The sequence below is a fragment of the Grampus griseus genome, assembly GCF_964374135.1.
Source record: "Grampus griseus genome assembly, chromosome: 11".
NCBI lineage: Eukaryota > Metazoa > Chordata > Mammalia > Artiodactyla > Delphinidae > Grampus > Grampus griseus.
In genome coordinates, this window is record NC_139005.1 from 22,166,593 (window position 1) to 22,189,923 (window position 23,331).

The 23,331-nt window shown below is 43.4% G+C and overlaps 1 protein-coding gene across 7 annotated transcripts in view; it reads left to right on the top strand.

Moving 5' to 3' along the window:
• The first annotated feature begins 503 nt into the window (after positions 1-503).
• PPFIBP1 (PPFIA binding protein 1) overlaps positions 504-23,331 on the top strand; it is a 175,148-nt gene continuing 152,320 nt past the window's right edge. For all 7 annotated transcript variants that reach the window (XM_082664934.1, XM_082664935.1, XM_082664938.1 and 4 more), the window contains exon 1: positions 504-671. The gene's annotated coding sequence lies outside the window, so the exon portion shown is untranslated. The remainder of the gene's footprint in view (positions 672-23,331) is intronic.

Sequence of the window (23,331 nt, forward strand, 5' to 3'; positions counted from 1 at the left end):
TAAAAGGGTAGCAGAGCGAGCTGGCGGTTTCTTTTATTTGCCTGACTTCAAGCTAGCCATTTTCTGCTCCACGCGCCGCCGGACTCGGACTTGCCCGTGACACAGAGGCGATTGTTTTTCCTTCAAAAGGGGGCTTGGGTGGGTTAGTTTCGTTTCTGACCTGGGAGATGGTAAGTGCACCAAGAGAAGTTTAAAACAAGACCCGCAAGGATCTGCCCCGTACCATTATTCTCCTTCCCTTAGAGAGAGCAGGAAAGGCAGCATTTTTTTTCCATCAACACCCACTTCCAGCCCTCGCCGGGCTCTGCGAGGAATGTGTAAAATTAGTGGGCTCCTCTGAGTGACAGTCCGCGGGCCCACTCAGCGCGAGGCGGGGCGCGCCGTCGCTCCCTCCGCGCACTCTCTTTGGCTCATTCCTGCGGCGGGGAGGGGAGAGGGCGCGAGGGAGGGGAGGTACCTGGGACTGGGAGTGATGTCAGCTCCCAGCTCGGTGCCTGCCCGGATTCCTGACATGGTGTAGGGCCGAGAGGGTGGGGAAGGCGGGAGCGGGGCGGGAGAGGACTCGGGGTAGCCAGCCTGTGGCGGGGCCAGAGTGCCGGCGCTTTGAACTCCGGGCGAAGGTGAACCAGAACTTTTGCAAGTCGTGCCGGCGGCTCTCTTCGCTCAGGCAGGTAAGGGAGTTCGGCTCCTCTCTGGGACCGGAGGGCAGTGGCACCGTTGTGTGGTTGCAGCTGCCCCTTCTCGCCGCTCTATTTCCTTTTCCAGCTCCCTCCTGTTTCCTATTGGGAACGGGCACTTTTTTGGGGGTGGGGTAAGGGCTTAACTCCTGGGGCTCCCAACTAGCTTATGTGTGAAGAATACCTCCAGGATAGGACCTGTAAGATCTTGTCTGGGTACTTAAACCCTCCACACCCCAGTCTCCTAGCAATACTTGAGACCCCCAATCAGAGACGTGTGTGTGTGTGTGTAGGGGGGGTGTTATTTTAAAATGTCACAAAAAGTTTATGGAATATCGACTCAAAAATTATGCTCTTGGAGAGAGAACAAAAGTTTTGTATTTTTTTTAGCTCGCCTGTGGCCATGTTGATTTAAATGAAAGTCTGTCATCGTTATTCTTATATATTCTTATATAGGAACATAAAAAATCCTTTTATACAGTCCAGTCAGGATGTGAGAAATTCACATGGGGTGTATTAATTATGAGCTTGTGGGAAAACCGGTCTCTTGGGGCACATTTCAACGCCAGCTCTCTTTCACTCATATTTTAACGGAGAATTCCTTTGGTTGCCAACTTTGTGTTCTGGAGGGTTTAGGAAGGCTGCTGAGAATCTTCAGATCTGTTTTCTTTGGCTGTTTGAGAGAAGGATGAGGGCTGGTAGTTGTTTTCATGGATCTTTTTTAGAGGAGCGAGTTTTAACAGGGAAATGTGGCAGAAGGCGCGGCATACAAACTCTTAATTAGAGGAACATGAATTTTTCAACATGTGGGACCAAAACAAATCCTTCCTTTCAATAAGAAGTGCAGAGAGCAATAGAAGAAGAACTTGATTTAGTGCCCCAGTTTGGTATTTAGGGGAAGCAATTGCAAGTCAGGAGCAAAATGGTATTTTGATAAGTGGACGTATAGAATTCTGATTTTGTGTTTATTTCCTGTTTCAAATCCTTTCTGTTTCTTGTTTAGCGATTTTGTGTGCCTGGGTCACTAACTGGGTAGGATTAACTTTCTGGGGAAAAAATTATGGAGTCATAAGCTTACTCAGAACCCTCCCTTCTCAGTGCTGAAGGCTCTTTCTTTTGGAGAAGGAAAGTGTTGGGGCTGAGACTTCTGAGTCAAGTTTCCCTTTTCTTTCACCAGAGTGCTTCAGCACTGAGGATCCTTCTCTTGCCAGGTCGGGAGGAAACGGGCGTGGACTTCTTTGTGAGTCAAAAGCTGCATCCCAGGTGCCTGTATGTAAGGGCATTTCCGGGAGAGGAGGAAAGAAAGAAGCCACATCACTGCATCTAATAAACCCAAGTCGGGAAGTGTGGCGATAAAGGACTTCGTCGATGGGGTTCTCCCTCTTTCTAGCCTGATGACATTTAGGTGTCAGGGCAAAAAAAGAAGTGTTTTGTTTGCTGTTGTTTATAAAACACCTGGATCTGTATTGCTCTTGAAAAATTTAATTAGCACAGTGTGGATTAAGAGTAGGCTTTTTGCAAAGGCAAGGCATGCCTCACCGGAAAGGCCAGAACATTTTAATTTTGGTTTGTGTTTTGGACTAAGAAACAGAAGTTGCCTAATGTCACTGAAATAATGGTGACCAAGTCTTTTCTGTTTATGTTCTGTAGGAAGTACATAGAACATACGATATTTTCCAATGTACTTTTTCAGCAGGAAAGAGCAGGAGGTGAGGTAGAACTCCTGTGGGCTGGTGTGAGCTCACTGGAGCCTCGGCTGATGGAGTGTTAAGGCTGCTGTTGGTGATACCGAAAGACAGAGCTGCAAAAATCAGTCAAGTGGTATCTTTAGGATGTTATCCTGATGTGCCAAATTCGGATTTATACTTCTTTCCAAGAAGCGAGTCCTGGCTTAGGGACTTGAATATATCAAAGCTTTGAACTGCATTCACAGTTTGTGGAGTAACAGTCATTTTACATACTTAGTTTTAACCAGTATTTCTCTTTCTCCATCTGTGTGTAGGAGGCAGATGTGGTATCGTAAAACATGGTGCTTTCAAAGGACAAAACTTGAAAGACGTTTGAGTTATTGAGAAAGGTAGGATCAGGTTTTGGTTAAATTATTTGACCAGCAACTATCATAGTTTTGATAGCTACTTTAAAAACAAAATGATAATCTGGCCTTTGTGGGCAGATGTTGACTTGAAATTCAGGGCACACTGTTGTTGCAGATCAATAGTGCCTAATGTCAAGGGCATTGTAGACATTTTTTGGAAACAAGTTCAGTGAGAGAGAATTCATTAACTGTTTATGTAGTCTTTTTGTCACTCACTGTGCCAGCATGAGATAAATCAGAACAAGGTCATTATTTTCCCCTTAGTTACTGACTAGCTGACTTCTTTTTAAAACCTGTTGTTCATATTCATGAAATATTTGTATTTTTATAGTTAATTTAGATTATGTTGGTAATTTGTTAAATTAACTTTTTGAGGTTTTCAGCTCCCATTTTTAAAAATATGTATATCCCAAATAGCACATTTTTCCAACTGTTAAAGAAGACTTCATTCATCATTCTGTCTTTTATTACATGTTTCTGACCTGATTTGAATTACCTGTTCAAAACAATGAATGAATGAGTGAATGAAATGTATGAATATCTATTCACATTTGGGTCTGTGTCTTGATTCTTTATTAAAGAAACATTCCTTCAAGGCGAAAACATAGGCAAGAGACAGTGCACAATAATGACTTCTTTATTCCCAGAGATTTCCCTAGAAAGTCATATTAGTTTTCAAATTAAAAAAATCCCAGTTGAGCAGCCAACTGTGAAATCTTTCAGGGAGCCATGATTTTATTATTGTTTTCTAACCATGGTGGAACAGATGGGTTTAAGTATGAGAGTCAAAGCTGTTAAGGTTAGTGACACTGGGTGTTGTTTGGGGACAAAGGGAACAAAGTGTCCTCTGGCCAGCATTTCCCTTCACCTAAAGGTTGATAATTTCACAATTAAATCAGTCATCAAACTGACCCCAAATCGACACTATCCAAAAACCACTCTGGGCTTGTGCAGTTCTTTGCATCTGTAGTGTGTTATGTCCTTTGTTTCTCAAATTCATAGCAGTGCACGTCAGAACCATTTTCCTAGCCAAAAGCCTACAGCTTTTGTCACATATATCACCACCATGAAGACCGATGCTTTATTAAATGGAGCTAATGGATTAAAAAACCGAAACTGAACTAACCCACCCTAGAAAATACAAAGACTCTTCTATTTCTTTTACACTCTTTATTTTAAATATAGTAATTATTGATGCCAGTTTGGCATTGGTTGATAATGTTTCAAAAAGCCAAGTGGTGAGGGTTTCTTTCCCTTCAGTACTTTTTCCCACTTTTAAGGATCTAAAACACCAAACAACTGGATTTTAGATGGAAAAGTGGGCCCTGCCAGGAGTTTTAAGTTTGCACACTTGTTAGGCGGTTTTTGAAGGAGAGGAGGGTTTGAGTGAAACCTCTACCAGCCTGTGCCCCTTGAAGAGCTTCTATTTCTGAAATGTGGGTTTGGACTCTGAGTGATCCAGGTGGGTGTGTTGTCTCAGTTTGTTACTGCACTTTGGTTGCGTGTCTCCCTAGAACTTGGTGTGACTCACATTTTGACTGGCCCACATTCACATCCTTGTTTTTGTTGGCAAATGTAATGAGTTCAGAATAGAAAGATCGTGGAGTGGTTTCTGTATAGAGGTGCACCTAAAAATGCCCATGACTGAAGGAATTGTACAAACTCAGATTGCACTGACTGTCAGTCATTCTGGTAGAGGCTCATGCCTCAAATGTGGACCGTGGAGGAAGAAGATCAAGTACCATAACTTTGGGGGCTGGCCACAGATGTTATGGACACCCTTTGAACTCCAGAGTAAGGCTAGGTATTTTCACCTCTCCTTTAACTTAGAGAAATTAAGCATTTGTCAAAAAAAAGCAGATGCAAGTTCAAGGGAGCAGGTATGCTGATTCCTCGTGTTGTGTGTTGGTTAACAAAGGAAAACTTAATTTTACCTGGTGAGAGAGAGACTAAAGATGCTGTTTTCAGTGGCAAGTCCATTCATAAGTAAGTGGCCAAATTCTTTAGGCAAGCAAGTGGCCAAATTCTTTAGTTCTTGGGAAGAAGTAGGTGGGCCCATCGGAAACGGTTTTACCTCTTCCATGCTATGAATGTGACTATGAACCATACCATTGAATATGGCTGTGTCATCTTGTATTTCCTGTGAGCCTAGGATATAGCTCACAGAAGTCCTTTTGCTGGCTTTCTTTCACCCTTCTCTCCATATATAGTACTTTTCACAAATATCATCTCGCCATCACAGAACTGTATGAGGTTTTTATGAGGAACGTTTATCGAACTTACTGTATTTGAAAGAAAATGCAAACAGGCTAAAACTCTATGGTCTCCTTCACTTGGTAGTGTGGCTGCAGTTGCATAAATAATATCCCTGCAACCATTATCTCTTTCTAAAGATAATGCTTCTCATAACAACACATGGTCGAGGATTTTATTTTGCTTGAATTGGAATTTGAACTCGCTCTACTTTTTCTTATGAACGATGGAAGAGTCAAATGAGCCTGTAGCTTCTCATCTAACGTAACTCTGGCAAGTGAGTGAGCTGGAGGAAGGGAAACAGTGACGACTCAGGGGAAACACTGATTGAACCTGTGAGTCTGCCAGGACGGTTTGTGTGAAGTCACCTGGGTCTTGGTGTTTTTCCTCTGGATCAGCTGTTTGGATGCTTCTGTAAAATTTTCACGTTATTCCAGCCTCCACCCCCATCAGTGGGTGACTTTGCACAGCCAAGGGGGCTTTTAAACACAGATTTAAGGTTCTTCTATTGCTTTCTTCTCAGGGTACCTTGATTCTCTAGGGTGACTTACATTCTACATTACCCTGTGGAGCAGACACAGATAGATGCCCAGTCATATCCATCCTGCCCACTTTTTCTCTACAGCTGAACCATTTTATTTTATTATTTTTATTTAAAAATTTTTTTAACATCTTTATTGGAGTATAATTGCTTTACAATGGTGTGTTAGTTTCTGCTTTATAACAAGGTGAGTCAGTTATACATATACATGTGTCCCCATCTCTCTTCCCTCTTGCGTCTCCCTCCTTCCCACCCCTCTAGGTGGTCACAAAGCACCGAGCTGATCTCCCTGTGCTATGTGGCTGCTTCCCACTAGCCATCTATTTTACGTTTGGTAGTGTATATATGTCCACGCCACTGTCTCACTTTGTCCCAGCTTACCCTTTCACCGCGATAGTTTAAAAAAAAAAAAAAAAAAAAAAGGTTGATTTCCCAGAATCCCTTGCAGCTGGGTGGTATCTAGGCGACATAGTCCTGGCCAGTGAGATGCAAGTAACTGGGAGGGGCTCTCCCACACACTCTTATAAGGGAACGGCCTCTGTGAGCTCGCCGGTGAGGCTGTCTTTCTTTGTACTTCTTTCTCCCAGGAGCAGGGATGCTGTTTTCTAAGCGGAGAAGCCATCTTGTGACCAAAGACGAGAAGCTTGAGGGGTAAGCAGGTTGGGAATCTGATGGCCTTCTGGAACGGCTGTACCAGACCTGGTCTGCCCACCTCTTGATTTATTTTGAGAAAAATAAATCTCCTTTTGGTTCAGACACAGAAGTTGGGTCTGTTACTTGAAGCCAAATGTGATCCTGACAGTTTAAATTTTAAAGAAGTCATAGTTCATCTTTTCTCTCAGAATTCAAAGGCAGCATCCTGGATGACAGAACAAGGGTTCGGACTTTGGAGCCCTGCAGACCCTCAAGTTGAATCTTGGCTTGGCTCTTCGTTACAGTCTAATCTTGGCAAGAAATTTAACTTCTTCGGGTCTCAGTTTTACTCTCTGTAAGATATGGTACTGATGTTTGTCTCGTAGAATTTTTGTCAGTATTAGAAATTATTAATAGAAATAATAATGACAAATTTGGTACATAGATTTTCAACAAATGGTGGCAGCTATTACCGAAGGAGAATGTGAGGAGCCTTAAGAAGGGGAGGCAAGTCATTCAACTTCTAGTAGGTTCTCAGTAAACATAGATTGAATGGCTGAATGGTAGATTAGCTTTATGGCTGCAACCACTTCCCTCCATGTACTTAACATTCATTCCAAAACAACACCCATCTCTTATCCTCAGTCCCACCTGCCTACACCAGAATACTTGGAGTTTTTCTGTTCTCCAACTTTGGTTGAAAAAGCAAAGGTATTCTTATGACAGTCTTAGTACCTGTAAGCATAGAGATGAAGGGGGTGGGCTCCCGAGTCAGACAAATGTATTATAGATTAGACTCTCCTGTCCTTATGAGCTGTGTGATTTTGTCTTCTGTGAAATGGGAATAATTGGGTGGGTAATGAGGATTACCTGCAATATACGTGAAGCATCAGCAGCTGTTGTCCTGGCGCACAGTGAACACTGGATCGATGACGGATATATTTACTATTTCATTGAACATTTGTTAAGCAATTCTTGGCCTTGGTACAAGGTCCTCTTGGAGATACAAGGACGAATAAAACATGGTCTTTATCCTTAAGAATATGCATATACAGGAGATGGGGGCAGAAATGGGGTGACCCTCCTTACACATAACAATAGTAAAAAACAGATTTGGAAAACTATTTAGCTGTTAAAAAATTGGGGAAAAATATACTGACTTAAACAGATGTCTGTGATATGTATTTTAAGAAAAAAAGCCACCAAGCATACATGTATAAGTTATATTTGTCAATGCAGGAGAAAAATTGCTAAATGGGGTGGTTTGTGGAGGGTGGGATGACGATGGCAGGGAAGTTGAGGGACCTTTAATTTTTTTTATAGCATATTAATGTTTATTTTACAACACTCATGCATTACTCTTGAAATATAAAAAGTATTAAAGTTTAAAAAAATCAATTTGTTGGGCCTCTTGAAGGTAGGTGGCGGAAGATTGTGCTGTGAGAGAGCACATTGAGCTATGAACTTGAGCAAAGGATTGGGTCTAGTGGGATCCCACTAGAGGCGGTAGGATTTGAATGGGCCTTGAAGGATGAGTAGGACTTTTTGAGGAGGCAGTGGGGGGAATGAGCATGCTTGGATTTGGAGCAAAGTGTAGAATATAATTAGATTAGTGTCAGAGAAAGATAAGATGGAAAGATCACTATTGTTAAGAGAGGTAAGATATACGATAGCCAGATCTCAGAGGGTTTAAAAAGAGTGACATAATGCTTTAAAATGAGATTTTTTTAGTGTGTGAGTTGGGGAGGGATCTGAGAACTATTACTTTATAAAAATGACTCTTGGAATAGTATGTTAAATGTTAGGAGGGGTATTAGGAGGGGCAAGGGGAGGGGGGAGGGATAGAACAACCTGAAGAAAGGCACACAGCAAAAGTTAAATTTTAATGGGAAATATGGTGAATTAAGATTTGATCTTCTGGAGTTTGAGATTCCATCATGACCCACAATGACCTACCTTCATTTTCTCATTGTGTAAACTCGTAAAATCATAGAACCTGTCTCACTGGGTTTTTAGGAGATAACCACCACCACAATAATAATAGCTAATGCTTACATAGCACTTGGTATGTACCAAGCACTGTTCTAAGTGTCATACATATTTTAACTTAGATTTAATCCCTACATCAGCCCTGTTCTTATTCAAGATGAGAAATCTGAGACACAGAGAGGCTAAGTGAATTTCCCAAGGCCACACAATTGTGTGTGTTGGACTGAGGATTTACTTATTTATCTATTTATTTATTTTATAAATTTATATATTTTTGGCTGTGTTGGGTCTTCATTGTTGCGTGCAGGATTTCTCTAGATGTGTCGAGCGGGGGGTACTCTTCGTTGCGGTGCCCAGGCTTCTCATTGTTTTGGCTTCTCTTGTTGTGGAGCATGGGCTCTAGGCACGCGGGCTTCAGTAGTTGTGGCGTGTGGGCTCAGTAGTTGTGGCTCACGGGCTTAGTTGCTCCGCGGCACGTGGGATCTTCACAGGCCACATCCCCTGCATTGACAGGCAGATTCTTAACCACTGCGCCACCAGAGAAGTCACAGGACTCAGGATTTAAATGCAGATAGGTACAGTCTCCAGGGTCAGTATCCTCAACCACTTGTACATGGCATGTGAAAAGCTATTAAGAATTGTTAGTTGATTTTATTCACATGAGGATTTAAGCAAGAATTTAGAAATTCAGGTTTGGAGTTTAGTCCCTCGAGTGATGGACCATCTCCTCAGGGCTGCTACCTGAAGAGCGAGAGTAGGTGAACTCGCCAAAGAAGAGGATGCAGAATAAAAAAAGAAACAAGTACACAACCTTCAGGGAACTCTTGACGTTTGGACATGGTCAGGCCAAAGAAAAGTTATTAAAGGTGACAGAGCAGGAATGCCCAGAGAGGTGGAGGTTGATGGTGGCAAGGGAAAGAAGCACACCCACACAAGTGGACCGTCCACGCCATCCAGTGCCGCAGACCCATTACAAGGACGGGTCTGAGAAACGGCCCCTGGTCCAGCCGTCTGGCCATTCGTGAGCTGGGAGAGCAGTTTCAGCACAGTAGACGTGGAATCCAGAATGCAGAAGATTGAGAAGTACATGGGAGGTGATGAACCTCAGGCTGTCCCGTTAGCCCAGCCTTTCAAGGAGTTGAGCAAGGAGGTAATGTGCTCTGACAGCGTGGGTTTGAGGAAGGTCCAGGCAGAGAGGGTGATATGAAAGCAGCAAACAATAGGTGAAAAGGAAATGGATAGATTGAAATTAGGCGGAGAGTGCGGGTTAGCTTTGAAATCTGTCAGAGTGCTCCTTCAGATGGAATGGAAGAAAGGATGGGGAAATTGGGGAAAAAATGTGATTGGAAGAGATAAGAGCTGAGTGAGTTCACCCCAGGGAGTCTGCATTTTTTTTTTTTTTTTTTTTTTTTTCTTCAGTCTAATAGGAGACGGTGGGAGGAAATTCATAGACAAGTAACTCAGGCTCCTGAGAGCCTGGCTCTCCAGGATTATTGGGACAGAGGAAACATTTGAAAGAATGACAGAAGTCTCTCATCTAAACAATGCAAACTGACACATTTGCCAGGATGTGTCTGCAGGCAAGAGATTAATTTATTGAAGTGGAAAGTAGTGGCACAGAAAAGAAGAGGAGAATGAAATGAGACAAAGGAAAACTTGACTGTATTTGAAGGAGGAATTTTTAGACACCACACTGAATGGTTCGCAGGACAACTTGTCAGGGGAAACCTGAGCATCCTGAGTGATGGGAAGCAGCCTGGGTTTGGTTAACACTGAACCACCAGAGCACCAGGGAATACTTTATAAGGGGGAGTTGTCCAGCAGAGACCTCTGCCTTACATGCTGCTCCTGGTAAGGTCTTTAATCTTCAGTTTAACTGATTATTTCTAGAAAGATCTTTGGCCGAAAGACATTGGGTTGTGGTGTTTCAGCAGATTTGTTGTTGCAATGACATGAGTGGGATGAGAAAAGGACTGAAGCAATCTAATAATTAAGAGTGTGGTACTAAAAATCAGCACCACTGCCATCAATCCATAGGTGGGTCCTTTGGGGGTTGCTTTGAATGATGTCAGTAAAAACGTATCCAAGCGTGGGCAGCGTATTTAGATGGGCATAATATTCTTGAGTTCAGTGGTTCTCAGTGGGACCAGCTACATAATTAGTGGAGCCCAGTATAAGATGAAAATGTGTGGCCCCTTGTTCAAAAAGCAGGAAAAAGTGCTGTTAAAGGTACTAACATAAAAGCTTTTCCTTTTCTCCCATAGTCTCTCTCTTTACTCATCATGGTGTTTATTTGCTATTTAATGTCATTCTAAGTGAAGGAAAGTTAAAAATAAAAACTATCAACATGAATTTCATTGTTCATCTTTATTTTATGCAATGCCAGTATTAAATGCAAATATAAGAGTGTTTAACACGTATGCAGAATTATTGAAGTCACACACTTCATAATATTTTGTAGTTTGTAAATGCATTTGTATATTCTTCCTACCAGAACAGAAGAAACACTGCACAAAACTGACTACCCTTACTTCACGTCTCCATTTGCAGTCTATCAATCTTCAGCTTATAGAAGGAAGGACTGAAAGGAAAAAGAACCATGGGTTGCTCTGTCTTTCCTTCTGTGCCGTCATCTTCAGTGTCAGTGGTTGGTTAATACAGGGGAGTAACAGGAGTAAGAGAGGATATGAAAGGATTCTTTGGTTGTTAGTGTTTCTTAGAAAGACACTGCCTTGTTTCTACACGTACAGCAAGTTCTGGATCGAATGGAAAGCATGGCCTTTTGTTGCTGTCAGCACCCACCCACCTGCTTACTCAGTTGCATTTGTAACACATTTACCTTGAACTCGCTTTGAGTCTTATTGAAGTCCATGCATCGTGGGTCCACCGAAATTCTATGCTTATGGGGCCCTGCAAACACTATTATGAATAGGGCAGCAGGGAATTGTGCCCACACGTATTAAACAGATCTCCTCTGTTCACATGCATGGTCCACTATGCCATCAGACCTCATTTACAGAACACAAGTTCAAAGTTTACATCATTAGGAATCTTGATGATGACAGCAGAGCATTAAACCAGGTGTGGGGCGTTTCTGAGCCTGGGGTTCTGTGTGTGACTACAGGTTACAAGTCCGTGAAGATTGCCCGGGTTCTTGGAAGTCAAAGAGCTCAATTTTAAGCCTGAGCTACCTTCTGCTCTTAAAGTCTCAGCTTCATTATCAAAGTTTACAGTGGGTCAGGTTTGCGTGTGGTATCCTAGAGACCCCCCTCCTGGCCATCAGCGCTGTCATATTTGCCTTTCAAGTGTTTTCTGAATCACTCTCCATTCCTTCCGCCAATGCCTTGGTTTACATCCCCATCAACTCTGACATAGACCCTGCAGTTAGTCTCTTCCCTGTATTCTGCACCTCATCGCCAGACACATCTTCCAAATAAACCTTTGGTACAAGGCCACCCTGCCCTGCCTGGTCCTTGCTTTGATCTCCTGCGGGCTCTGGCTTGCAGCAGAGTTCTCACACTGGTGGGCCTGGGATGAAGACTGCCTGCAGACAGGTTTGGTTTGACCTACGCAGTAATTTAAGAAATTTGTGCCAGTACTTAAATGTTTTGGAGATTTCACTTATTGAAAATTCAGATTTAACAAAGAGAAGATCTGGCTTCTCTGGGCTCTTGTTTCCTTGGGCTATGCTGGTGCCCTAGAGAACAGGAGGACCTGTGGACACGGGGAGGAAAATTGACTCCTTGTTCTGGCAAAACCTTCACTTGCATAGATCTAGAGCACGTATTTGCCTGTTGTTCTCGGGGAATGCTGTGAAGCAATTGGAACGCTGATCTTTTAATTTGCGAAATTAAGTTCTCCAACTTCATAATGTAAGTTGGGTGTATGCTTTGTAGCAGCCCTTGGGTTTTTTTAATGTTATTTTTTTGTTTTTTAGCCCTTCGTTGCTTTTTTAGGAGAAAAATTTACTAGGTCTCACCTGGTCAGTGTCACCGCTGTGTCACTTGTGACCTCATCTTGATCTTGGCCTGTTTCTCCAAGCTTGTCTTCGTGCTGGCTGTGCTCAGACCCAGGCTCTGCACCCCTGGAGCGCTTTAAGTCCACTCAACCTTCTACATTTCCTGTTGTCTTTCTCTTTGCTTAAACCCTCCTCTTTCCTCTAGGCCCCCTTAAAGTAGTTCACTGGGAGATCCTTGCTGAGAGCCTCAGTCTGAGCTCAGCCTGCAAACTCTGCTGGAAGCAGGTAATTAAATTTTTAGAGTTCTAAATGCTAAAGTACCAAGTGGGTGATGAGTTCAGGTTGTTTGTGAAGGTTCCTTCCAGCCCAGTGATTCTGAGATGCCATGATTCTGCCAATGCCTGTGGATTACCATGCACTTGGTATGTAGTTGTTTTTTTTGAAGTTATTCTTTGTGCTAGGAACTTTGCTTGCTCCATTTCACTTAAATATGAGGGCGACATTAGCATTATCTCCATCCTACAGATGAGGAAACCGAAAGCTTTTCCCAAAACGGATGCTCCAAATGGCTTATCTCTGGTTATATCTTAATTCTTCAAATAGATTATATACTTGTTGAAGGCCATGACTGTGCCTTTGTTGCCAGGCCCTGCTACCCAGTAGGGATTCAATGAATGTTTTAGTGATGAAAGTAATGGTTCATTCGGCCACTATGCATTGGGGCCTAGACGAGGCTCCATGGGGATGCAAAGGAGACTCAAGTCGTATCAGTTATATTGTAAGATAGACCTGCTCCCTGTGCACAAAGACAGGATAGTTTTTGATCTTGGGCTGTGGGTTTAGATGAACCTATAGCTGTGTCTGTTTCTTCACTTGTAAAATGGGGGCAACAATAGTACCTAATTTGTAGCAGTGGTTTTAAACTGGGGTGATTGTGCCCTGGAGTAATCATTTGGCAATGTCAGGAAATATGCCTGTGTCACAACTAGGGGTGGAGGGAAGACTGACATTCAGCAAATCATGTCCAGGGATGCTGCTAAACATCGTACAATGCACAGGACAGGCGCCTTCCCACAACAAAGGAATAGCCCCGAATGTCAGTAGTGCCGAGGCTGAGAAACCCTGCCTTGTAGGCCCCTGAAGATGAAACAAGATAACGAATACAAAGAGCTCGACGTAGTTAACTGTTACTCTAAGAAAACAATCCCAAAGACTGCAAAATCAGCTTTTGGGAGGGCGAACCCCAAAAAGCTTAATTTCAGAATATCTGTGATTCTTGCTGAGGAAAAGCCTTATGCTAAGGATTTCATGCTGTCCTGTTTAGAAGTGACAGACTCACTGGAGACTGTGTGTGTTACACTGTGTACTAACATGAGTTGGCGTGGATTTATCAAAGCTGTAAAAACAATTATTAATTTTTAGGGTGTTCCTGATAAACTTCCTGCTTGCTTAACTGGTTTGTTCTGTGGAGATAATTTTGGCGTGTGGGTTTAAATCCTCTGATGGAGAATGTTTTGGTTAGTGAATTTCCAAAATGTATTTTGATAAGTAGGACATGAAAAGTTTTTGTTTCCACATCAAGAAGCTTATTGTTTATAAGTTTAAAACAAAGCCCCTTTCCCCCTGCTTACTGCCTTACCCGTCTACTGCACAGTGTTTTGGTGTGTATAGGCTTGGAGAGCTTTTGGATTTACATCTTTTTTTTTTTTTTTTTTTGTGGATTTGAAGTTGAGGCTGTTATTAAAATTTTTTGTAATTATAAAAGTAATATATGAGCCTTCTAGAAGATTTGGTTAGTATAGAAAATAAAGAAGACGCAATTTAAAAAAGATAGTCCTCAGTATTCCTGCCACACAAAAGTACAACTACCTTTGGTGTGTTTCCTTCCATTTTTTTCATTGATGTATTTTTTTCCATATTTGAAATATTCTGAGTGTGTAATTTTGTGTCCCACTTTATTTTTACTTAATTAATTTTTTTTTTTTTTTCTTCGGTACGCGGGCCTCTCACTGTTGTGGCCTCTCCCGTTGCGGAGCACAGGCTCTGGACGCTCAGGCTCAGTGGCCATGGCTCACGGGCCCAGCCGCTCCGCGGCATGTGGGATCTTCCCGGACCAGGGCACGAACCTGTGTCCCCTGTATCGGCAGGCGGACTCTCCACCACTGCACCACCAGGGAAACCCCAATTAATTTTTATTTATTTATTTGGCCGCACCGTGGGGCTTACGGGATCTTAGTTCTCTGACCAGGGATTGAACCCAGGCCTACGGCAGTGAAAGCATGGAGTCCTAACCACTGGACTGCCGGGGAATTCCCTTTAACATTGTTTTATTTGCATGTCCTCACACTACTATAATATCTCTAAATATTATTTCTAAGGACTGTGAGATGTTCCATCTATGGGTGTTTCATGATTTATTTAATCCCATCCAGCACATACAGCCTGTTTTCAGTGTTTGCTGAGTATCCTTCTGTATTTCAGCTCATTCCCATCTTTACAAGAGATGACCAAAAGCAGAACCAAAGGGTGTGGGTCACAGTGCCTGGATATCTTGATCCATGTAGATGTCAGTTGCCAGAAAGTTTCTACTAAGTTTTGCTGCCATTAGCAGTGATATTCTCATTTTAATAACATTTGATAACTTTCTAGTAGAAAAGGTATTTCATTTTTCTTTTTTATTTATTTGCTGTTTATGAGGTCAAACATGTATATGACTGTTGGCCGTATTTCCTGTTTGTATACTTTCCCCATATTATCAGTTAGGAATTAAGTGTTATTCTCATTTGTCATAAACTCTAGTTTATGTATTTCATTTATTTACCCTTATTAACCCTTTCTCATAGTTACTGCAAATATTTTCACCTAGTTTTTTTTCCTAATTTTTCTGATTAAAAAATTTTTGTTTTTAGTGATACAGAATTTTAAAAATTTTATGTAGTCAAATCTGTTGATTTTCTTTTCCACTGGGGATCTTCGACCTTCCTTCATCTATATTCAGATGAACCCTTTCTGCTCTGGAAGTCACCATACTGAGTCATCAGTGTTTAAAATTCTGTCCCAAAGTAGACTGCTGTCGAGTTTCCTAATGAGGATAAAAGTGCTTGGTCTAATATGGGCACCCACTGTGTACCATGGAAACCCTTCACATGAGCGTGAGTGTGTATATCTGTGTGTGTGTGTGTGTGTGTGTGTGTGTGAGTGAGTGAGACAGAGAGAGAGAGAGAGAGAGAGAATAGGGAAAGTTGATTAGAAAGGATGAGGCTCTCGTTGGGACCCCACCCATTCGGTTTTGTTTTAAATTTCCTTTCTCTCAGGGTGGGAGTGAGCTTCAGCAGGCAGGGGGCCTTCCAGAGATTCCCAGGTGGCTGAGCGCCTGGGACCAGCAGCTGGCTGGGCCACCTGTGGCTGTGCCCGGCACAGAGTTGGCCCACAACGATTTGTTTGTTTAGTGCAGGAGAAGGTAGACTGAGCCCGAGACAGGGCCTGTCTGCTCCTTGCTGTCAAGGTCCATTCTCTCAGGCTCCAGGCTGTGTGCTGCTCAGCCTCTGGAAGTGGCTCCCAGCCCTGCAGTGGGCTCACGGGAGCCCACAGCCCTGCTCACTTGCAGGTCACCAGCTGCATTAGCCGAAGCCCGAAGAGGGAGGTAGCAGTAACAACCAGTGCTCACCTGTTCTGCACACTCGTTTCACTCGGGCTTTTTAATATGCTTCTCACCTCAACTTTATGAGGTTAAACACTGTTTTCATCTCCGTTAATTTGGAGGAAACCACGACTCAATAAAAGCATAATTAAAATCTGGAGCTTATGAAACAATTCCATCACTGTAATTTCTTGGTGATGCTGTTGGGCAGAGGGTAGCAGCAACTGTTTTAGGTTTTCGAGTCAGATATATCTTGGTTGGAATCCTAAGATAGTCATGTCTTAGCGTATTGAATTGCTTTTTGCGTCTCTAAAATGGGAACAACAGTGTCTACCTTGTAGGAACATGAAATTGAGATAGTACATGCAAGATGCCCAGCACAGTACCTGGCCCATTCATTGTGGAAGCTCGGTAACGATTGTTTCCTCGTCTCAATGCTGAAAATGCCTTTGTTCTTTTTTGTTTAAAAGTTTCAGAATAGCTGGTAAACCTGCTCAGACTTGTGAAATTTTAGTAAATGTTATTTATATTTAAGTGCAAGAAGCATTTCTTTATCTGCCCTACTTATTTTCCTGTTCAGTAGATTTTCTTTTCTGGTGTAGCTAAGTCGCGTACTTCTCTGAAATCCTTCTGCTTGGAGACTTTCCTGATGAACCCCCAGTTTAGGACTATACTCACAGCCAAAATAAAACATGCTTTGTCTATGTGTTTATGTACAAAGCACAGACAGCTCTCTAGAAGGGCAATAACTCAGGCATTCCTTTACACATAGTTGAGAATTTTGACATTATTCATGGAGCTGTTATTTGTCCATGTATCATAAACATTCAGGTAACAGAGCAGCGTTAAAGTTATAGAAAATCACAAGAAAATACAAAGTTGTTAAATAGGAGAAGAGTTGTTAAATAAATCATTTTTTCATACCATATAAAAGTTGGGTTAGATCTGACTGGTCCTTACGCTAGACCTTGTTAACCACTTAAAAAAAAACTTTGCTAATATTATTGCTATTTCTGACTAAAGAATCTCAACAGGAGGGTTGTCTTGCCATTTAACTTCTACTGTATGTTTATTCAGACTTGTCTATTTTAATAAATTGAGCCAAATAATTATAAATGTTGTTATTGTAGAATTATAATCCAGTGCAGTCTCGTTTCTGTGGAGTTCAAGATAAGACCCTTTGGGAGTCTTCTTTAAAATATGCCCTGGACCGTCTTGTTTTTCTGTCCCTGAAGCCATGATTGCATTTTCAACAATACATCAACCTAGTATTGGAATGGGGAAAAGTTAATGAGGATGGGGCTTTATTGGGTTAATAACTAATGCTCTCATTCCTATTCTGAGAAATTTAGATCTGTAGCTTTGTGGTTTTTCCATTCCCTGCCCTCTGTTTAGTAGCAGTAGAGAGACAAGGATGGGAAAGCCTTTTAAAAATGTAATTTATATAAATTCATAAATTAGAGTTGTGCTTTTATATAGTTCATACCGTGTGTATATGCTTTCCGAGAAACATGGATATAGTTACGTATCAGTGATTAAGTGAAATTTACATGATTTCGCAGTTCCCTTTTATGTCTTGAGTTCGAGGATTAAAGTGAGTGAACTGTTGGCCAAATCTTGCGAATGTTGCAAACGGAGTGCAGTGCATTATAAAATGCCACACCCAATTTTAATGGTCAGTAGGCAATTGTTTTCCTAAAAGTCCAGGCCCATCGTTTGATTTCTTAATTTGCAGCCAAAGTGGACATTTGGGGGCAGAGTGGGTAGCGGTGCTAAGGGTTAAGAGAGTAGGTTGAATCTGGAAGAATAAAATTGGTGCTGACCTGACTACTGATTTACAGGATACAAAGGACTAAAGACTAGGCTTTGTGACCCTGAGATACCAATCCAGTTCAGCCCTGTGCCCATCACTTCAGCCAGATCGTTTTGGCACCAGCTCTTTGCACAAAGCCTGAGAACCCAGCAGGTTTTACCAGGCATTTCTTGTTGCTGCTGGTTGGCTTTTGTGGAGTCGGTAGAGTAATTAGCTCTCATTAGCATGTCCACAAGCTGTAATGCATCCACCTGCTTGCTTCTGGTCCAGAAACCATAACATCCTCACCTGATCTCTTTAGTCCCAGCATTTTTGTATTGCAGAAACAGAATGCCAACTGGGCAAGAGTAAAATCCACCAAGTGCCTCGGATAACAGTAGCAAAACCTATTGACGAGGGTAGGAAGGCTTTCCTAAGAACAATGATTGTGTCTAGGAAATTGGGGAACTGTTTAAAGCATTTTCTTCTTTTTTCCCCTCTTGTGTATGAGACTGACATGAAGCAGGTTCAGGTTCAGTGTTCAGCAGACACTGAACACTGGTAGTCGTATAACTGGATCCCCTAGTCTCTTGTCAGCCATATTCCAGAAGCTGTGGTCTGTATCAACAGAGTCTGGAGTGTTTGGAGTCACTGAGAGACAGACAGACCTTTGGTGGTGATTTGTGACCCTGTTCAGGACCCCATGCCATCGGTAGTCCTTGTTCCCATGAAGTATAGGTCTGTAGTATGAAGGTTCCCACCTTCAAAGGCAGAAGGAGGGAGACAAGGTTTTGGGGCTTTGTACACAAGCCTGGAGAAATATGTAGACAAATTGCAAATTGGCAGAATTTTATATGAAAGGACCTTGGAACCAAGAATCTGCAGTCTGATCCCAATATTGATCAGCTGTGTCATCCTGGGCAAGTCACTTAACCAGGCATAAAGTTGAGATAAAAATACCAGCCCAGCCCTTGCAGGGAGAGCTGTGAATGTCAGATGAGACAGTGTGTGAAAAGCTATAAAACGTTAAGCAGTAGTATGATTTTAAGTTGAATTTTTTTTATAGAGAATACATTATCTACATTTTTAACATTCTGAATCCAAACCTCTGGTAATAAGATGCAAGCACCTGCTTTTCCTCTGATTTCTACTCCTGTGACATCCCTAACTCCATCCCTGGACCCTAACCTGGACTAGAGCCTGGATGGTGACTAGGTGGTTCCTTGAGGTTTATCTGGGAGATGGTGTGCTGCCTCCTGGGCAACGTGGTAGCAGTAGCTCTTGATTCCTCCACAGGCCTGTCTGCCATCTGCTTTCTCGGGGATACAGTAAAGAGTACAAAGTCATCAATAATCGATCAGCTCTAGGAATTGTTCCCTGTTATTAAAAGTTTGGAATGTTGGGACTAAAGTGTTCAGGACTCATTGTCATACATCTATGTAGCACTGTTCTCTTCAAGTGGCTTTAGAGTAAAGATGTCCTCTGATGTAGCTTATAAAGCACGTGTGTCTTACGTGGGGAGGGAGTATGCTCTAATGGGCAAGGGTGAAAACCGTAGCTCAGCACCCTGTGGTCTGGTGTCAGTTTCCAGTACCACGTGATGTGATGTTGTGATGCACAGATCACTCGCCTGGCGATGTCTCACCTCCCTTGTGAAACTGTGATACTCCTGGGCATTATTTAAACTTCTGTCCCTGGTGACTGCATTGGGTTGGTGTTCAGAAAGTGGTCTGAGTTGATTATCAAAATGTGTAACTTTTAAACGGAATCACAAGTATTTTTCAAAGACTGTCTTCAGCCTTCACAGGACCTTTGATAGAACATGTCCCTCTAGGGCCTGTAACTTCCTCAGTACGATTTAAAAAATAACGTTCTACACTTAGAAAACAGCTTGTCTGTTTTTGGATTGGCTGGAAGCGCACCAGGAGTTGGATGCTGAAGGAGTTTAGGGGTGAGGAAAAGAAGGCAGCAGGGCTGGGCAGAGGACAAGCTGACTGGCAGTGTGGGCGTAACTGAGGCCCCGGCTGCCCTTATGGTGAGCTCTGGAGCTGGGGTGGCCCTGCCCAGTTGTCTCTGAGGCAAAGAGCTGGACCTGTGTATCCCTGAATCAGCCAGTGGCTGGCACCTGGCCACCCCTTCTGGGGGCGTTACTTTGGGTGAAGCTGTGTCCTGCCACTGGCTGAGGACCTTCCCTGTGAGCCGGCAGCAGCTGGGGATGGGTGCACTGGCCCTAAAAACGGGGTCCGGTTGGAGCACAGTAGTGACCACTACCCTGTCCCAAAGAATCTAATCCCTTAAGAGAGAAACAGACAAAATATGTAGCACCAGAATCCCAGCAGTATGGCAAGTCGCTTTATCTGCAAAGTTAGAAAGTTTGCATCCCTTAGCAGAACTGAAGGAAGAGGTCCTAACCCTTCGTTAATGATAAATCAAACAGATCTCTAGCCTCTCCGAAGTTTGAGACACTTGGATAATATTTACACCTGGTTATGGTATAGCAGGGGCCAGCTTCTATATTTGTGAAACAGCTGACACATAATTGAATACTTTTTCCCAAGCGTGAATTACTGCACGTTTGGCATATTCATCATATGTGTACATGAAGGCAGTTGTTTCTGGGGTATTTAATTCATGTTGAATTTATAGGATTGGTGGGTCACCACCACAAAAGGCAGGTAAGGCACACAGGCCATGAAACTCAGAACATTCCAGGGGACCCTACGGATGGAGGGCAAACATGGGGGAGTATAGGTTCTGTCGAAGTTACCTGATACAGTATTTCAGACATGGTTGAGGATAATGGTTTAGGAGTCACATTTTCAAAGGTTAAGTTAATGTACTTTGAAAAAACGAATCCGTTTTCTGGCATTTCCAAAAGCCAGTTGTGCTCAGCAAGCGTCTGAAACTGTCTGGCATGGTCTGTGGGTGAGTGAGATGAGTAAACAAGGCCAAAGTTGTACGTAATATCTTTCCAACTGCAGATCAAGCCATATTGCAAAAACGAGCAGTGTTCCCCAGCATTTTCTATCTTTTACTAAGCGAAGGAGGTGGTGGGTTCTGCCGACCCATCATCTTCATAGTTTGGCTGTGTTGTGGATGATTCGGGCCTGGCACCAGCAAAGGTGATAGAGTTTGTGTGTCCTGACCTATGGACCTCACTTCCAGCGAGTCCCCCTCAGCAGTGAAGTAGCCCTTGTATTCTTTGCCTCAGTCTGCGTTATCACGCAGGAACTCTGTAACGCCAAGTCATGGGAGATATTCCCAACCTGTTTCCACCGTGGGTGGAGTGGAGAGATAAATAGGTCACTGTTTCTTATGCAGCTGTTCTTGGCCTTAGCTTCTGTATTAAAAGCACACATCTCTGAACCTCTTGGAGGGATGTGGTGATTTGGTAATTGCATGATTTACCAGCTCCTTTAGTGTATTGCCTAGAAGTGGGAGACGGCACGAAATAAAAAGCTCTCCAGGCTTCCTCAGCCGAGAGGGAGATTAACGCAGCGCGTAGTGATTGCCGTAGAGGAAGGGCTGAAGGGGAGGCCGTCAAACGCGTGCAGTGTATCTTCTCGAACCCTCCACTCGGATGACCTTTCTCCGTGTGATCCCTGGGGTCTCGGGAGATCTGGTAGTGCAAGGAGCAGACATCCTAACTGGGGGCAAGGAAAGTTGTCACGTTGTGCGTGTCTTCCTCTGGCTTCTCCATGTTTCTAAACATGCCTGCGCATGTGCATTTATCATTGGCATTCTGGGAAGTTCAGATGAGGAATCTCCAACTATGACTTTTCATTGTGACACATCTGCAAAGGATGAATAGAGAAAATTTTCTTGGCCAGGAAATGCAGCCCTGTGTAGAGAGAAATAACTGTCATTAGGAGAGAAACTTTCAAAGAACCAGAAGTTTTAAAAAACGGAAAAGAAAAAGATGGAGGAAGCCTATCCAGGAAAGGAGGGGCCAGAGGTGAGCTGCAGGGTGCTGCTTGGAGCTGTGGGAAATAAATCATGAACGAGTGACACGGGAAAAGGTCAGATGAAAAACACCACCTGTTAGGGCTGGCCAGGGCCCAGGACAGAGGCAGCATCAACTGGGCTTAGAAATCCCCTGAAACTCACTCCACCCATCTACCCCATCTGCCTCTATCCACCTGGAACAGTAGGGCCTGACACCCTCGTGGGAAGGATGCTGTCGGGCTGTGTTTTTTTTTTTTTTTTTTTTGGCGGTACGCGGGCCTCTCACTGCTGTGGCCTCTCCCGTTGCGGAGCACAGGCTCTGGACGCGCAGGCTCAGCGGCCATGGCTCACGGGCCCAGTCGCTCCGCGGCATGTGGGATCTTCCTGGACCAGGGCACGAACCCGTGTCCCCTGCATTGGCAGGCGGACTCTCAACCACTGCGCCACCAGGGAAGCCCTGTCGGACTGTTTTGAAAGCAAGACCTCAAAGTTTGGGAGAACCTCGCCTCCTTCTCCAGCTGATGTTCCTCGCCTCCCAGAGAGAAGACGCAGTGGTGAAGGACACAGGCTTGGGAACCAGGTGGATTTCTACCCCTTAATAAGAGCTGTGCCTTAAACACTGGGCCTCAGATAACAGGAATGCTGATGCAGTTGGTTATGTGTCACAGGGTTATTGTGAAGAGTGAAGTGGGGCTTAATGAAGTAAGTGCTCCACACTAGGTGACTGTTGTTATGTGTCAGGAATTATAACTGGATTTGGAGAAAGCACCTTCCTGTACTTGCTGGCCTCCCCGGAGGAACTTTGAACCCGACCTGGGTCTCAGCAGGGATTTGGACACCGTCAGTGGCCCCGTGTAGGGCCTGGACGGTAATCCGAGGCTCGGGGTGGGTTGTGGGAAGCAGCCGCAGGTCCTTGCACGGGGCTCTGGGTGTCCATCCACGGCCTCTCCTCAGAGTTCCTGTTCTGAGAGCCCCTGACCTTTTTTCTGTAGGCCGCTCCGGCAGGGACATGCACACACATTAGCTTGGAATGGGTCTGGGTCCTATTTTTTAAGGGATAATGGGATGCTCCATTCAATATACGTACATATTGATTCACCTCCTAAGCGTCTTTTATATACAAGACACTGGACCCATAAAGGTGCAAATCGGGGCTGCCTGTCGTGTGTTAGAGGGTTGCATGATTATGTTATTTGTGCCTTCCTGCAACCCTAGGAGAGGAAGGCAATATCACTGGTTTTACAGAGATTAAATAAATTGCTCAAGATCGGAGATAATGCCCACTTTCCCTGAACGTAAGACACATTTCAGTTTCTGTGATGCTAAAATGTGAAAAAGTGCGGAGTCTGGATACTACCCCATGCCTGTCTGATTTCAGATCTTGCGGGGGTTTTTTCCCCCATCACACGCAAGGGCTTATCTATCTAGCTGGTGAAGATTAAAAGAAGCACAGAGAAGAGGACAACTAATGTATTAGTTAGGACTTGTAAGGGCAGCAGTATGATAATAGTTGCTGCTTGTTGACTACTTATGGTGTTGCAATGCTTTTCTGTGCTATAATTCATAAGAGCATTTTAATCTTTACAATCACTCTGAGGTGGACGCTGTTATATTCTTTTTTTTACGAATAAGGAGACCGAGATAGGTACTCTTATTCCCATTTTCAGGTGAGAACACTGACACGGAAAACTTCCTGTGGTCACATAGCTCGTACTAAAATTCTGTGACATGGTACTTAAGAGTTCAAGTTCATTTATAACCATGACAGATCTGGTTAAGGTTCCAGAAGACTGTGATGTGATAGAGGG